We start from the raw sequence: 16,317 nt of genomic DNA on the forward strand, positions 1-16,317 counted from the left end.
GCACATTCATCTCATTAGCATGCAAATCTGCTTTCTTCAATAAATTACAAAATTGTATGTATACAGAAAATTGAAAACATCTTTATGATTTCATGTCTACAGATGTTTGATCAGTATACATATTTTATATGCCTGGGGTTGGGTGAAAATGGGAAAAATGTAAGCAGCCCTGACTTAGAACAGTGTCAGCTGTCATTCATCTGGGATGAGGGATAACTTACTTGCCCACAGGACTCCCATACTCTCCTAAACTGTAGGTGTGATATGTACTAGGAAGAAATGCATGTTCCCACAGGGCAGGTGACATGGTCAGGGGCAAGGCTAGAAAGGTCAAGGTGGGGAGCTGAAATGGTCACTGATGGGCAGTCCTGCCTCTTTGTTAGCTGCCAGTGCCCGAGTTTTCCTTCCCTTTCCCTTCACCAGTGCACTGTTCTCCTCAGGTCCCTAGCATTTGTCCCCAAGCCTGTCACCATCACTCCAAGGCCATCCCTGCTTTGCTTTGAACTTTTGTGCTACTTTGCATGGCCATCCTGTAAACACTGATTTCCATTCACATCACCTGAGGAGTTTGTTGAAAGTGAAGCTCTCCATACCATACCTCAAACCTCCCACCTAAGGGCAGAGTCCAGGACTCTTTATCTGAGGCACTAGGACTTACTGTGTAAGAACATGCTCAAGAGACCAGGCCACAGAAGCTCTTCACTAGTTGTGACCAAATCATTTAACTGTTGCATTGTCCCATCCTCATTTGTAAAACAACTCTGAAAGAGAAGCTGTTTTGGTCTTCAGAGCTGGAAGGGAGAAGAAACCAACCCATCCCACAAAATAAATTACTATACACCTAGCAGAGGTCTCTGTGCCTTCCTGACATTGTCTTCCTTTATTAAGGTGCAGCTTTATTTTTAAATTGATGCCTTAAGATGCTATTAAATCAAAACAATAAAACAATTTTTGAAGAATAAAATTGGAGAACTCATATTTATCAACTTTAAAACTTACTACAAAGCTACATAGATCAAAACAGTGTGGCACAAGAACAGACATTTAGATGATGGGACAGAATTAAGGGTCCAGAAACATATGTCTTGGCTCAACTGATTTTTGACAAAAATGCTAAGACTCTGACCTTTCTCAACAAATGGTTCTAAGAGAACTGGACAGACATATGCAAAATAGAATATATTCAAAGATAAACTCAGTGGGTTGCAGACTTAAGTGAACAGGTGAAAGTATAAAATTCTTTTTTTTTTTTTTTTTTTTTTTTGAGCTGAGGATTGAACCCAGGGCCTTGCGCTTTCTAGGCAAGTGCTCTACCACTGAGCTAAATCCCCTACCTGAAAGTATAAAATTCTTAGGAGAAAGCATACAGGTAAGTCTCTGTGACCTTGGATCATATAATGGTTAGATGTGATACCCAAAACAGACTCAAAGAAAGTCAATAGCCAAACTGAATTTCATCAAAACTAAAAATCTTTTACCTCAATATAAATCATGAAGAAAATAAAATGTTGACCCACAGAAGGAAGCAAAAATTGCAAATTGTGTATCTGATAGAGTCTAGATCTATTATACATAATGAACTGTTGTTACTTGACAATAAAAGGACAAGATATATTTTAAAAGGGCAAAGGGCTTGCATAGAGTTGTCTAAAGAAGACATACAAGTGACTACTAAACATATAAAGGATATTAAAAGATGCTCAACCTTATTAGCTGTGAATTGATACAGGAGATATTACTGTATATGCATTAGGCTAGCAAAGTTTTTAGAAGAGGAACATAATGTTTCGGTGAAGATGTGGAGAAAATGGAGTTCTCCCACAGTGATAATAGAGTTCCAAAATGGTTCAGCCTTATGGAAAATAGGTTACTAGGTCCCTCAAAAAGTTAAACCTAGAGTTACTGTATGATTTTAAGAAGTTCCCTGAGGAACAAGAGACTCCCTCAAACAATGTGGGTCACTGCTACTGCCCTTTGTTGCTTCCCAGAACTTGAAGGTAAAACTCTATTACTGAAGACGCATACATTTCATAGACAAGACATGGAGGAACTGAACTGAATCTCACCTGGAAGCCTCTTCCCTGAGGACTATCTCTCATAGTTTAAGAAGGTGCTATGCAAATGCCAAGAGAGAACAATTAATAATACTACTTAGATATAAAGGCAATAAACCACAACAATGGCCAGATATATCCAAGGGTAAAATAATGGTACTTATGTATTGGGGTAACCAACTGATGGGGGAATGTCTTTCTGTGTGCTGTGAAAATATGTTGCTCTGACTGGTTGATAAATAAAACTGTTTGGCCTAAGGCAAGGCAGCTTAGAGGCAGACAGAAAATCCGAACAGATAGATAGGAAGAGAAAGGAGAGGCAAAGCAGATGCCATCTCCCACCGATGGAACGACATACCAGCAGACCAGTAAGCCACAGCCACACGGCAACTTATAGATTAATAGAAATGGGTTAAGATATAAGAACAGTTAGCTAGCAAGAAGCTTGAGCCATAGGCCATGGCCATGCGATTTGTAATTGATGTAAAGCCTCTGTGTGCTTATTTGGGTCTGAGCAGTTGCAGAGCTAGGTGGGACACAGGAATTTTATAAATGGCTGTGGGATCTTGGTGCCAGGGGAGACCAGGAAAACTTCAGCTACAACCAACAGCTGTTTAATTGAACTCTCAATGGGAAGGAGTTAATGTCTGGTACTATAAACCTATCCAACTATCCATGGCTGGTGAGGTCATGGACCTGAGAGGATGACCTAGTATTGCCACTTTCCTAGCCATTGGAATTTCTAAATGCATTCTAAATATGTATTCTTATATCCAAAAATAAATAGGCTCTCACCCTTCATCAAAAAATATCTACTTTTTGCAGCAGATGGAGAGTATTCTAGAAATCTAAAGCTGGTCAACATATAGAGGACAACTGATTATGGGGTGCCAATTTCATAAGCCTCCACTGAGGGTTCAGGGAACATCATGGAGGAGGGGGATAGAAAGATTGTAAGAGCCTGAGGGACCAAGACATCTGCTGTGATATAACATCTTTCATACATGACAGGGACGCTGCATCCTCAAAATCTCAACAGGATGGTTGCTCAAATAAGATCTGCACAATGACAAATACCAGTCGACATGCCAGCATGGGTATGTGTGGGGGACTCTCACGTGACCCCACCGTGTCCAGATGAAGAGCTACAGGCAATCTGGCTGCTGAGAGAGGGAGAACCAGTCCTTTCCAGGGACAAGACCCTTTGTAAGTTATCCATCCCAAGTGGTCAGCCCTAAACACACAACCATATGAGCAACACTAAATGAACTCAACAACAAGCTGTATGTATGTATCTCAGGGTTTCTATTGTTGTGACAAAGCACCATGACCAAAAAGCAAGTTAGGGATGGAAAGATTTCTTTGACTTACACTTCCACATCACTGTTCATCACTGACGAAGTCAGGACAGGAACTCAAGTAGGGTAGGATCCTGGAGGCAGGAGCCAATACAAAAGCCATGGAGGAGTGCTGCTTACTAGCTTGCTCCCTACGTCTCTCTCACCCTGATTTCTTACAGAACCTAGGACCACCAGCCCAGGAGTGGTACCACCCACTATTGGCTGGGTCCTCCTCATCAATCACTAACTAAGAAAATGCTTTATAGCTGCATATTTTGGAGGCATTGTCTCAATTGAGGTTCCCTTCTTTCAGGTAACTCTAGCTGTGTCAAGTTGGTATAAGACTAGCCAGTACAGTATGCATGTAAGTATATATGTATGTATGCATATGTATATATGTAATAATAATTAAAGAAGTCTTGAATTTGAGAGTGAGAGAATGTGAGAAAGAGTTGATAGAGAGGGAGGGGTGGAAATGATGCACACACAGTACTCTTTTAAAAAATAAGAAAATTAAAAAACGAGTTTTTGAGTGAAGTTATACATCTCTACAAAACACATTATACTTGAATGTTCACAATGACACTATTCCTATTAGTCAAATGGTTATAACTTAAATATCTGTCAAGTGATGAATGAGAAAACAAATGTGGTTCATACAGCAGATGCTCTAGATCAACAGATATGAATGATGTGCTGACCAGAGCATATAAGGACAAATCTTAAACACACACTTCTAAGTCAGTGGTTCTCAATTTGTGGGTTGCTACCCCTTTGAGGGTCAGATGGCCTTTTTACAGGGGTCACATATCAGATATTCTGCATACCAGATACTTACATTATGATTCATAACAGTAGCAAAATTACAGTTATGAAGTAGCCACAAAAATTATAAACCATCATAGCATTAGGGAGGTTGAGAACCACTGTTCTAAGTGGATGAAGCCAAATAGAAATGTCCACATACAATGTGATTCCAGTTACTTCCAGCACCTGATGGGAGATCATAGAATTTGGGATTTCCTCTTTTTGTTCCCGTGCAGTGCTAGGTTTGAATGCACAGCCTTGTGCATACTGGGCAAGTCCTCTACCACTGAGCCATGTACCCAGCTATCTGGGATTGCCTCTGCTAGTGAAAAGGCTATGGTCAATATGGAGGTAGATAGCATTGTAACCAAAGACACTAAAGAAGCTGATGATCTGCTGGCCTGCCATTCCTAGCAGAGATGGATGTACTGGGTTATGTCCTCAAGATATCAGAAAGGGATTTACCTGATTTCTCCCCACACCCTCCACTGATTTAATTTCCTCTTGTGAGATGCTGTGCTAGACTGGTTAAATGCCAGATTCTGATTTACACCGTATGGATCCAGCTCTTATGTCTATCACTTACTAGCTTTGTGTTCCAAAGTTACATAATCTCTTGCTTTCTAATATGAAGGGGATTTAGCTATACTTTCTACTTAATAGACTTATTTTAAGGCTTAAACAAACTAATCACAAAGATGGATTTATACTGTGCTTTGTAGGACAAATAATAATAATAAAGATTAACCACCATGGTTGCTATTACTGTTTCTGTATGAATGCTATTTATGTTATAGATGAGAAAATGGACTATTTACATTTGGCATTTCTGTTCACCATTGAAAATTTTTTTGAGCAAAGTACAATGATATACATCTCTACCTATCTACATATAAAATGTCATAATGAGGCTCCATACACTAATTATAAAATAAAGAGAAAATTAGTAAGTTGGGCTTACTAGGGTGTCAGTCACTTGAACTTGGAGTATAAGTCTGGCAGAGAACAAGGACAGTGTGTTGACAGATTGGAATTCCTGGTCCTACTAAGCTGTGGATGAAAGCCACAGCCATGGCAATGTCATCAAAGTCACAGATATCAGCCCTGCAGGCTGTTCTTGCCCTAAAGATGCCATGAACTTTAGGAGGAGATGCTACAAAGGAAGGGCCACAAGGGCTCCTATGGCCACATGGTGAAAGCTGTGGGCCTGATCTCCAGACCTGTGTTACACCCCTTTGTAAAACCCTTCACAGACTTCTTCCTAGGGTGAAACTGAAGAGGTCCTGGGATCCCAGGGTGACCCCTGACTGGCTCCTGTCTGTCTTTCAGCTTCCTGCTCAACCCTCCCTTGGCTTAGTATGCTTGCACCCAGAAGTTGGCAAACCACAGCCAAGATTTTTAGAGTTTTATTGGGACATAGCACACCCATATGTTTATGTATTTCAGGTGGCTGCTTTCACACTGTAATGGCAGAGCTAGGCCATACAGACAGAAACCATATGGCCCACAATGTGAGCCCTTGGTAACATTTAATGAAACCTGGGAAATGAGCTCTGGTTGAGGGTCCAAGAAGAAGGAATGGCTTTGTTCATCAGCTAAGAATTTTTGCTGTAAAATAAAAGTTATGTGTATGGCGGCAGGGGCACTGAAGCCCTCAGTGCCTATCATACTATCATACTCCCCTGCCCATCAAAGATCCTTGGAACACACTCCTGCAGGGCATATGACTTCTGGACACACACTTGGTAAAAGCACTGACTCCACTACTTTGATTTGGTATTTTGATTAAGGTGACTTTTGTATTTTTGATTGCTCTTACACCTACATGCTGCAGACATTCTCCTACCACAGTGCTTAAGGAACATGCAATAGAAAGCCAATGACTCTTAACCACTTGATGTTGTACCTCAATCCACTTCTTAATCATATGTAATGATGATAATTGTAGCTGACATGTGCTGCTCACATGCAGCACTGTCCTATCTAATGTTCTCAGAGGAGGGAAGCACATGTCATCTATGTGATAGATGAGAAAACTAAGGAAAGGAGAAGTAATGTGATTTGCCCAAGGCATTCGATAATGAATAATGAGTGACTGAGCTAGATTTAAACAGTAGCTCTGACAAGAGAGTACCAATTAATTGGAAGCGTGTCTCCTTCCGCTTTTCCTATTGCAAACAAGAGGTGAAATGGTACTGTATGCAACTTCTTTGCAATGGAACATCCATGACTCTGGAACCTACTGAATGTTAAATCAGAACACACTATCAAGGATGCCCAAGACTGCACTTCTATCACATCTGTCAATCACATACATACATTCTCTAAGAAAGAAATTCTCCTATGAATATGTTTTAAGGGAAGAAAAGGTAATGTAATAATAAACATTGGAGACAATGTTACTATTAACCAAAGGACACTTAAGTCATCAGGCTTGGTGGCAAACACCTTTACCTGCTGAGTCATCCCACTAGCCTTGGGTTTGGAATACCACTTAGCAATCCCCAGTTAGCCATCACTGCCAGCTGTGTGTGCCTTGACTCATCCATCAGCTTGCTTTCACAAAGATGTGGAGAGGTATGATGGTTAGTGTTAATTGTCAAGCTGACAGGAACTGGATCACTTGGGAGAGGGGTTGCTGGGCATGCTTGTGGGAGATTATCTTGATGATATCAATAGCTGTGGGAAAACCTATCTTAGTTGCGGATAAGACCATTCCCTGATCTTGGCCTGACTAAGTGAAACATGGGAACTGGGCACTGTATGCATTCATCATTGTTCTCTGTTCTTGATTATGGTTGTGCTGACTTCACTATAATGGACTACCTGGAAATGTGAGCCTAAACAAGCCCTTTCTCCTTCAAGTGGCTTTTCTCAGGGTGTTTTGTCACAGAAATTGGAAAAGAAACTAAGACACACACAGAGAGAGGAGGAGAACATTTGATCTCTTGTTTTTATAGGGTGTACTGTTTGACCCCTTCAGGAAAGAAGATGGGGAAAGGTTAAAACATGGTTTAGAATAATAGAGTGCCAGGACCAGGCAGGAACTATGACTTAAGAGTTTCTGGGGAGCAAAGTAAGGCCAAATCCCTGCTCAATGCTGTCATTTGGATCTGCTTCCCAACAGGGCTTAGGGCCTTCCAGGGAAAGATGGACACCTTTCAAATCATTGTAGGAAAAAACTGGGGTGCTCCCAAGTGGAGGAGCGGTGGAAAGGAGCATACCATGGAGAAGGCCTAAAGTGGCAGTGTGATTCCAGGAAGGGAGGCTGATATCAGCAGAGGACAGGATGGCAGTCTGCAGGCTGAGACTAGAGCTTGTCTGGACCCAGCTACCCCGGGAGCATTTGAGAAAGAGTTGACTCTGCAGCCTTGGGAAAGGGTACCACACGTGTACGATTTGGAAGAAGGATGGGTTATATGAAATAGTGCAGTTCGGGGTTCACACAGCTTTTCAGTGGCCTCAGAGCGGCCTCCAGGAAGGAGACTTAATTCTGAGTAATAGTTAATTAGCTGACCTGGAGGTGGGAATGATAGAAGCAAAGGCAAGTGGAGCAGAGTTGAACACTGGAGTCCAGCCATAGTCTATGAGCAGGGGTAGGTCTATTTAAGGAAGGCCTGCTGTGAGCCACCAGAGTGCCTGAGATTGAGTACATTTTCCTCCTGAGGGCAGCACCATGTGCTCTGTCTCACTCTGCTGAGCAGGGAGGTGATGAGAGGCTCTAGCTTAGACATTCAGCAGGCATTCTGAATTCACCAGCTCGGGTCCTGCAGGACTTCCTGGTAGCAGTGACTGTGGTGGCATCAGAGACAGGGACAGACTCCTAGTCCTGAATGCTGTCTTAGTGGAAGCATGTGAGCCTGGGGCTGTGGACTCCTGCTTTGGTGAGGACACTCAGCAGAATTATTTCTAGCCACATGTTAGCACCTCTGGGCATTTCCAGAAATACTTAAGGGAAAAGAATTCATTAAAAGCTGAGGTGATGCAGGGACACCCATAACTGATGAAGTGTGAGGTGTTTTGGAAGAGATTATTTAAACAACTCTGGCCAGAGGTTATTAAAAGCATATGATTCCCCATGGGTTCAATGCCTTTCTTTAAGTAGTTTGACGTTTGTGGCCACTAGCTATGACAATTCCAAGGGTTTGGCCTGAAAGGACTTTATTTTTCTTAGAGTCAAGAAACACCACAGCTAGTGTTCACTGTAGACAGTCTGGAGGCTCCTGCTCTAGGGAGCCTCTCCATCTGCCATCTCTTGACTATAGCATCTTTCATGCATATTCAGTCTTCCCTCTCTCCCATGTGGGCTATAATGGCAGACGTGTGATACGGAAACTCACTGAAGATGACACCTGACTGGCAGTAGCTGGATCTAGTGTCTGGTGGAGGAGGAGGCCCCGGGTCCACCATGGCTTAGTAGAAAGGCTAATTGTGAAAGGCCACTGAAGGGTGACAGGGAACTTCCTGGAATCTGTTAATAATATAACTCAAAGGTGGCACAAATGACTCATGCCATTATTAATACGCCTCGAGCCACTTGGCCGCAAGATTATAGTTTCATTCTGCACATCATTCGGAGGGAGACAGAGGGGAAACCATCAGTGCTGACACAGCAGACACGTGGAGGAGGGGAGATCCTCATGTGCCCATTTCTCATGCAGTAACTGGTGAACCAGCAGCAAATATAAATGCCATCTTCCTTTCTTTGTGCAGGCTGAATAAAGCCATGCCCAAGAAAGACCTTGGCCCTGACTAGTATACTGAGATAACAAATCTCCAGGCAAGGACTTAAAGGTCAGCTAAATGATCTGATCTGAAAGCCTGTCTGCCTCCCCTCACCCCCGTTCACTCCCCTGGCCATCTGTCTTCATTCTCGTCATCACTGAACCTCTGCTGTTTGATGGGGATGCTTGAGGATGCCAATAATATGAAAGCTGATTTTATTTTATTTTATTTTTTTAGAATTTGAGTATCAAGGGGATTTGCCAAAACTGGCTCAAGCATTTTTCATAGAATCTTGTCATATCATTATGATTTTTAATAAGGTATTTATTAGTTAGCATAATGGAAAGGGAAAACCTTATTTACAATGGGCCTAAAGAATATGAATCAATTGCTACAGGTTCTAGAAAGAGGGATCAATAAAATACAGTTAACTTTGAAAAGTATTTGATTTTTGCTGTTTTTAGGCCCTATATTAAACAGCTCATAGCTAGGAAGATCCATTTCCGGTATCGGGAAGGTGGTTTGAATTGACATGAGAAGGCAGTCTACTACTTTGAAATCACATTTCACCATACACAACTAATAATTTTTTCATGACTTTTCAATGCCATAAACTGAAAAAGGGATAGCTGAAACAAACTCATATAAAAGTTGAAAAACAACAAAACAGCACCCCATCTCTCCTTCAGATGACCCCCCCCTCCCCAAGCTAGAAAACTCTTCTGCTTGCCAACTCAGCTGGACATGCAGCCTTGCCTCCATTCAGAGGACTCCTGTGAGACCCTACGTGGTACTGGACATAAACCATCAGTGGTACCCCACTTCCCAGGGTGCCAAAGCAGAGCTGCCTCTCTCCCTGCTGCCTTGCTAGTTCCAGTGTCTCATCTCTGCTTCAGTGCCCACATGGCCATTCTTCAAACTTTCCCTGCCCCTGCCCACTTCACAGCCTTACACTTGGTGTTCTTTGGCATGCCTAGACAGCCACATAATCTGCTCCTTTATGAAGAGTTCTGCTCAATAGTTTCTCCCCACAGAAGTGCCCCCCCATCTTTCTCTAGTGCTTTGCCATGTTTAGTTTTTGTTCAGAGCACTTTCCACATAACATGTTACACACACATAGACACACACACACCCCACACATACACACACACAGACTGATGTGCCGTCAGTTCTTATTTCATTTGCTCTTTGCATCGCCTACAGCAACACCCAGTACACACTTGCTGAATACGTGAAACTGAGATACTCAGAGCAATACGTTTCTTTTTAGATAAGCCCACAAAAAAAAGTTGTCTTTGCTTCTCAGTTTAAACGGTTCAGCGCTCATCAAAAATCTTGTGATAATTTTTTTTTTCAGATGCTCTGACCTCTGTGTGACCTTCATCTAACTTCATTAGAACTTGTGCTGTCCAGTTGTAGAATGAGAATCCACTTACCTTCCTCCCAGACACTTCAAGGAAGCAGGATCTGAGACGTCTTCCTGGCCAGGAAGACTGCAGACGATCAGGCTTCGATGGGAACCCCAGGAGGGTGGGAGCTGCGCTGCTTTCCTCTCCATTCTTGCACAGAGTAGGCGCTCATGCACTGTTTATCAGAGTTCATATCTGCGGGACCCACACTGCACCTGGTCCTGCACCAGTTGTCACGGAAGCCAGCCCCTCCACTGGGCTAACCGCTCTCAGAGCAAAGAACCAAATCTGGCTTCGATGTGACGCAGGCTGCTTTTTCTAGAAAAAGCTAAACTCGCACCACGTTTGATGAGCAAGCTCCCACTGGTGCTTTCTTTGCTTTGAGTGCACAGCAGAGAATTTCATACAAGAGAGCATTTCAGATCAGAGGAGTCTGTCTCTCGGGTCTAACTTTTTTTTCAGAGACCCTGACTAAATGCAGTAACTCTCCTCTTTGGGGTGAATTTCCTGGTTCTGCTCAGATACTGATTCAGCAGATATTCCCCGAGTTAGAACCAAATAGAAACCATCACTCCAGGGCTAGAGCCTGGAGCTGCATCATGCGCAAGAGGGATCTGTAGACTCGACAATGCACAGATGTCCACCCACCTTCTTGACTAATCTTCTCTTCCCTCACTCACCCCCCAGGACTCCTCTCAGACTCATGGACATTTTCTGGTCCTAAGGGTCTTGAGAATACTGCAAACCCTCCAAGGTTCAACCATTTGGTTTCAGAACATCTGTTTTCTCTTTTGCTCTACCGTTTAGAGAAGCATGTTGTAATTTCCTCAGCAGAAGTGAAAGTGATCAGTGTCTACCCATGGGTCTGTGCAGGCCCTAAAAAGAGCAAGAAGGAACCAGAAAGGAGATGTGTGGGGGGACCCGAGAGAGGAGTTAGAGCAAACCTCACAGCTCTACCTACTTGGGGGAAGGAAATGAAAATGGCATTCAGTTTTATTATTGATTATAATTCTCTGTCATCAAACAGGTGCTGGTAACATTTTCATTTTGATTTTATACATTACTTTAAACTGATACTTCCTCATTTGCCTGAAGAGAATCGATGCAAGGGTGCACAATTTAATTTGTAAATCTGAAAATGAGTGAAATATTAGCATACCTTTTGTTGCTTCTGAACATAAGGCCTAAGTTTGTGTAGGGCCCTGGTCACCATTTAGGTTGTAAACAGGTGTGTCATTTTAAGCACATCTGTAACAGAGACGCATTACATGGTCAAAGTGGTAAGTGACGGTGGCCTTCAGAAGTGCCAGCCATCCCAGGACAGTGGATGTGCATTGGCTTGTGTGCTTAGAGCCAAGCCAGTGCTCTTGACATCATGGCCCACCAGAAGGGTCTCACCCTCTCTCTCCAGTTACACTGAATTCTAAATTCAGTAGAACTGGTTTCCAGCTCACTCTCCAGGCTGATTAAATGGCAGCATTGTTAAGGACATCGATGATTTACATAAAACATCCTTGGGGACTGTACAGCAACTTGTTGCTGCAGTAGCTGGTGGACACAGAATGACTTCTATGTCAAATTGTCCCCCGATGGCAAGGATCACTTTCCGGTTCAGGTGCAACAGTACTATGAAGTAAATGTTATCAGAGTCAAGTGGCAATTGTTGCTGAAGAAATGGAGACTGTTTACAATTTAATAAGAATAGAAGAAGAGCCTGATTTTAAGAGACTGGACATGATGCTTGCTGACAGCAAGGCAAAGTCTTGTTTGTATCAGGTGACCTGCTGGACTGAGTTTCTTTAGACTTTAATGTTAATATCCACAAAAGTTCTGGGTTAGTTTCTGGAAACTACAGGGTTTGCATTGATCTTTTTTTTTTTTTGGTTTTTCAAGACAGGGTTTTTCTGTGTACCTTTTGCGCCTTTCCTGGAACTCACTCTGTAGCCCAGGCTGGACTCGAACGCACAGAGATCCACCTGGCTCTGCCTCCTGAGTGCTGGGATTAAAGGTGTGCACCACCACCGCCTGGCTTGGTCATTTTTTTTTTCTTTCTATGCTTAGTGGGAAGGAAAATGAGAGGCCAACTGACAGCTTCTGTCCAGTAGCCATCAACAATCCATTTAACTTCAATTTTCTTTCCAATTAGAACAGTATATGGAAGGTGTATATTAATTCTTTCCCAGGTTTCATTTTCTTACCAGTATGTTGTCTTTAATTTTAGTCCTTTTCAATTGTTTTCTTTTCTCTTTTCAACTGTGTTCTTAAGAGCCGCCACAGAAGGAGCTAGAATAAGACTTACATAAGCACAAATGGTCTTAAGGTGATAAACGTCTGAAGTCATCGTTCTGGATTTACGTCTCCTTGCTCTGCAGAGCAATCCAGGTAGACAGCTGCCCTCCCTCTTCATGTTCCAAACTCACTTCTTTCTTCCCTGAATTCGTGTCTGCTGAACGTGAGCTTTCTTTGTAGTCTTTTACGTCATGTGTTTTCTTGTTTGAAAAATCTCTTCCTCAGAAAGAATTACTGTGGACTATGACCTTAGTTTCTGTTAGTTGTCACCAGGGGTGGACACCACAGCCCCAGTCTTGGTGAACCCCTTCTCTCGACCGTTCCAGGAGCCCTGATTAATCTCCTCAGATTCACTATGTTCTTCCACTCTGCCCAGGGGCTGCGTCCTTGCCCTTATTTCTCACTGCCTAACACAACGTGGTTATTTGTTTGGCCATTTCATACCCTTTCTCATTCTTTCTCTCATCTGCTTGCCCCTTCTTCCACTCCTCGATTCTGCCCATCTTTATCTCTTTCTCATATTCATCTGTCGGTCCACCCATCACTGCTCCTCACAGATGCTTCTCTAGAGGTTTCAAAGTAACAACAGAGCTGGGCAGTGGTGGCACACACCTTTAATCCCAGCACTCGGGAGGCAGAGCCAAGCAGATCTCTGTGAGTTCAAGGCCAGCCTGGTCTACAGAACGAGATCCAGGACAGGCACCAAAACTACACAGAGAAACCCTGTTTTGAAAAAACAAAAACAAACATGTAGCAGGAATCTTAAAAGTTCTTATTAATAAAATCAAACCAGGGCCTGGTATTGGGGTGAACGCTGGAAAATCAGAGAAGCAGAACAAGCCACAGTCACCTTACCTTGCCAACTCCTCAGCTGATCCTGTTTCTTCAGACTGGAAGCCTCTGAGTCTCAAAAGACTAAAAGCTTAACCAGCTAAAACCTTCTAGTTTCTAGTCTTCACGCCTTATATATCTTTCTGCTTTCTGCCATCACTCCCTGGGATTAAAGGCCCACTTCTTCAGATTAAAGGTGTGAGTCACCCTGCCTGGCTGTTTCCAATGTGGCCTTGAACTCACAGAGATCCAGAGGGATTTCTGCTTCTGGAATACTAGGATTAAAGGTGTGAGTGCCACCATTTTTTAGCCTCTGTATCTAGTGGCTGTTCTGTTCTTTGACCCCAGATAAGTTTATTAGGGTGCACAATATTTTGGGGAACACAATACCACCACACAAACAGACAAACAAAAAAAGTAACCAGGAAACTTGCATATGAGCTGGCTGTTAGGAGCTGTGTGGAGTCCTGAAAACCATTGCAAAAAAAGAATTGCGACATAAATCCAAAAGCAACTACAGCCTTAACTCAGTCTGGGTTGTCTGCACTCCTGTCAAGATTGCAGAATGGACTCTGCAAGCCCCAGTTGCAGAGAACTCAGATCGACAAGTCGGTTGTCAATACAGCTGGCCTGGAGTAGGTGGAGGGAGAGAAACTGGTAATGAACATTGGTGGTTCATTTAAATACCAGACAGAATGAAGATGACCAGATTCATTTTAGAACCAAACTGATGATAAGAGTCATATGCATGTATAGTTTCTGATTACTCTACTTATATTCCTTCTTGAATCCATGAAAACTGGCCTTGGGGGCCAGATATGGCGGCACACACATCTAATCCTAGCACTCAGGAGGAAGAGGCTGGTGGATTTCTTTGAGTTTGAGGCTAACCAGGGTTATGCAGTAAGATCCTTCCTCAAAACAAACAAACAAACAAACAAACAAACAAACAAACAAACAAACCCAGTTGTTGCTCTTCTCTACCCTCAACTCAACTTGGTTTTAGCAGAACCTCCATTGGATTGGCTAACATCATTGGTAATTTACCCAACGGGCAGTTCACAAGACTCATCCCAGCCTGCACATCACTTGCATCCAACATTGCTGATTTATTCCCCAAGAGACACTACTTCCCTGGCTTCTCTTACACTGTATACCTTTGGCCTGTCTCCTATTTCATAAGCCCAGTGGACCTCAGTCCTCAACATGCAACAGAATCACAGGAAGGGTTTGTGCAAATGCGTACTGCTGGGACTTCTGCATTAGCATGGCTGGAGTGAGGCCAGATAACTTGCATTCTTCACTTTCCTGGAGATGCAGGTCTGGTGGTCCAGTACTGTCATGTTTAGAATCACAGAACTAGCTACTGCTTGTAGGTCTCCTCTGCTGGGTCCTCATCTCTCCAAAGTCACAATGTGGCAACACCTTAGGGCCAGTCCTTAGGGCACTTCATTTTTCCATTAACACTCTAACTTTAGGTTTTAAATAAAATTTCTACACCAAAATCTGAGATGTGTATCAGTAACCTAATGTCACTCTGAATTCGAAAGTCATCTACCCAATTGCATACCCTTCACATCCTAGATAGGTACCCAGCAGGCATCTCAGGCTGAACTGTTTGCTCATCTCCACTCCTAGCAAAACACAACCCTTTTTCTCATGCAGTCTGCATGAGGCACTTCATAGAAGCCTCAAGCTGTATCTTTTCAATTGTGTAGACCAAAAGTCTTAGAATTACCCTGATTTTTCTCTTTTGCTTATATCTCATACCTCATCTGTTAGTGTTATATCTTACTTCAAGGTAACATCCAGAACTACCATGTATTCCCTTCATTACTATTACCATGGCTAATCATGAGCATCTCTTTCCTAGACCACCAACACACTCCTTAGTGTTGGCCATGCTCCTACCTTCACCTTTGAAAGTGTTCTGCTCCACCCTGCAGGAAATGGGATGACCTGAAAATTCATTCCAGGCCTAAAAGTAGGCTTTGCATCTCCCAGCTAAAGCCAAAGTCTCCAACACTGCCCACCTGGCCCTGCAAGGTCTAGACACCTTCCTCCTCTGAGCCTCCCCTCATTCTGTGTCTGTCCCCAGGCACAGTTCCTTTGCCCATTTTATGTCCCTCGCTATCGCCTCCAGGTCCTCGCTCAAGCCCTGTGCCATCAGAGAGACTGTCCTACTTACATTTCTATTCACTCTGATGACAAGGGGACTCTTCTAGTTCTGTGCTCCCCAGCCCCCATCTTGCTTTTCTCCATGGAATATACCACTACCTGAAAGGTTAACACTTTATCAAAGATACTTTACTTACTGTCTTTGTGCCTTCCACCCTGGCTAGAGCCAAAACTCTCAAGGGCAGGCTCTTTTATCTGTGTTGTTAGTGCTGTGTATAACACCCAAAACAGTTCTGGTGTGTGGGTAGCTCAAGAAGCATGACCGAATGAATGGATGGGCCCACTTACTCTGGCCTCATTGGCACTGATTCTAAATAGCTAAGCTGGTAAAGCTGAGTGTCTTCCAAGATAAATGAACAGAATGAAGCCAGGCCCCCGTTGCCAAAACAAAATAGAAAATTAAGGTAATAACCAATAAATTAGGACAAAGGAGCTTTTTTAACTTGTTATAGGATCCTATGGAATCAAGGGACTGGAAGGCAATTGGAGACCAGGCTCAGTCTTACCTCTTGGCAGAAAGAAAGATGGGCACAGTGAACCATGCAAAGTGGACCTTTGCTGTGTCAAGGGCATTGGCAGAAGCATTGTGTTTCCTGGATGGGAAAATTTCCCGTTTGATGGTAAATAACTCATACTGGGCATTCCTCCTCAAACTCACCCTTAAATCAGTCAGTGAAGGGAATG

General features: G+C 43.0%; 1 protein-coding gene across 2 annotated transcripts in view; it reads right to left on the reverse strand.

The window, feature by feature from the left end:
- Nr3c1 (nuclear receptor subfamily 3 group C member 1) overlaps positions 1-16,317 on the reverse strand; it is a 167,930-nt gene that overhangs the window by 117,039 nt on the left and 34,574 nt on the right. Inside the window, exon 1 of one of the 2 annotated variants that reach the window (XM_036204619.1) lies at positions 10,363-10,822. The exons of the other annotated variant lie outside the window; for it this stretch is intronic. The gene's annotated coding sequence lies outside the window, so the exon portion shown is untranslated. Of the gene's footprint in view, positions 1-10,362; positions 10,823-16,317 lie in introns of those variants that run through there. 2 annotated transcript variants of the gene reach the window in all.

Source organism: Onychomys torridus, chromosome 13 (genome assembly GCF_903995425.1).
Source record: "Onychomys torridus chromosome 13, mOncTor1.1, whole genome shotgun sequence".
Lineage (NCBI taxonomy): Eukaryota > Metazoa > Chordata > Mammalia > Rodentia > Cricetidae > Onychomys > Onychomys torridus.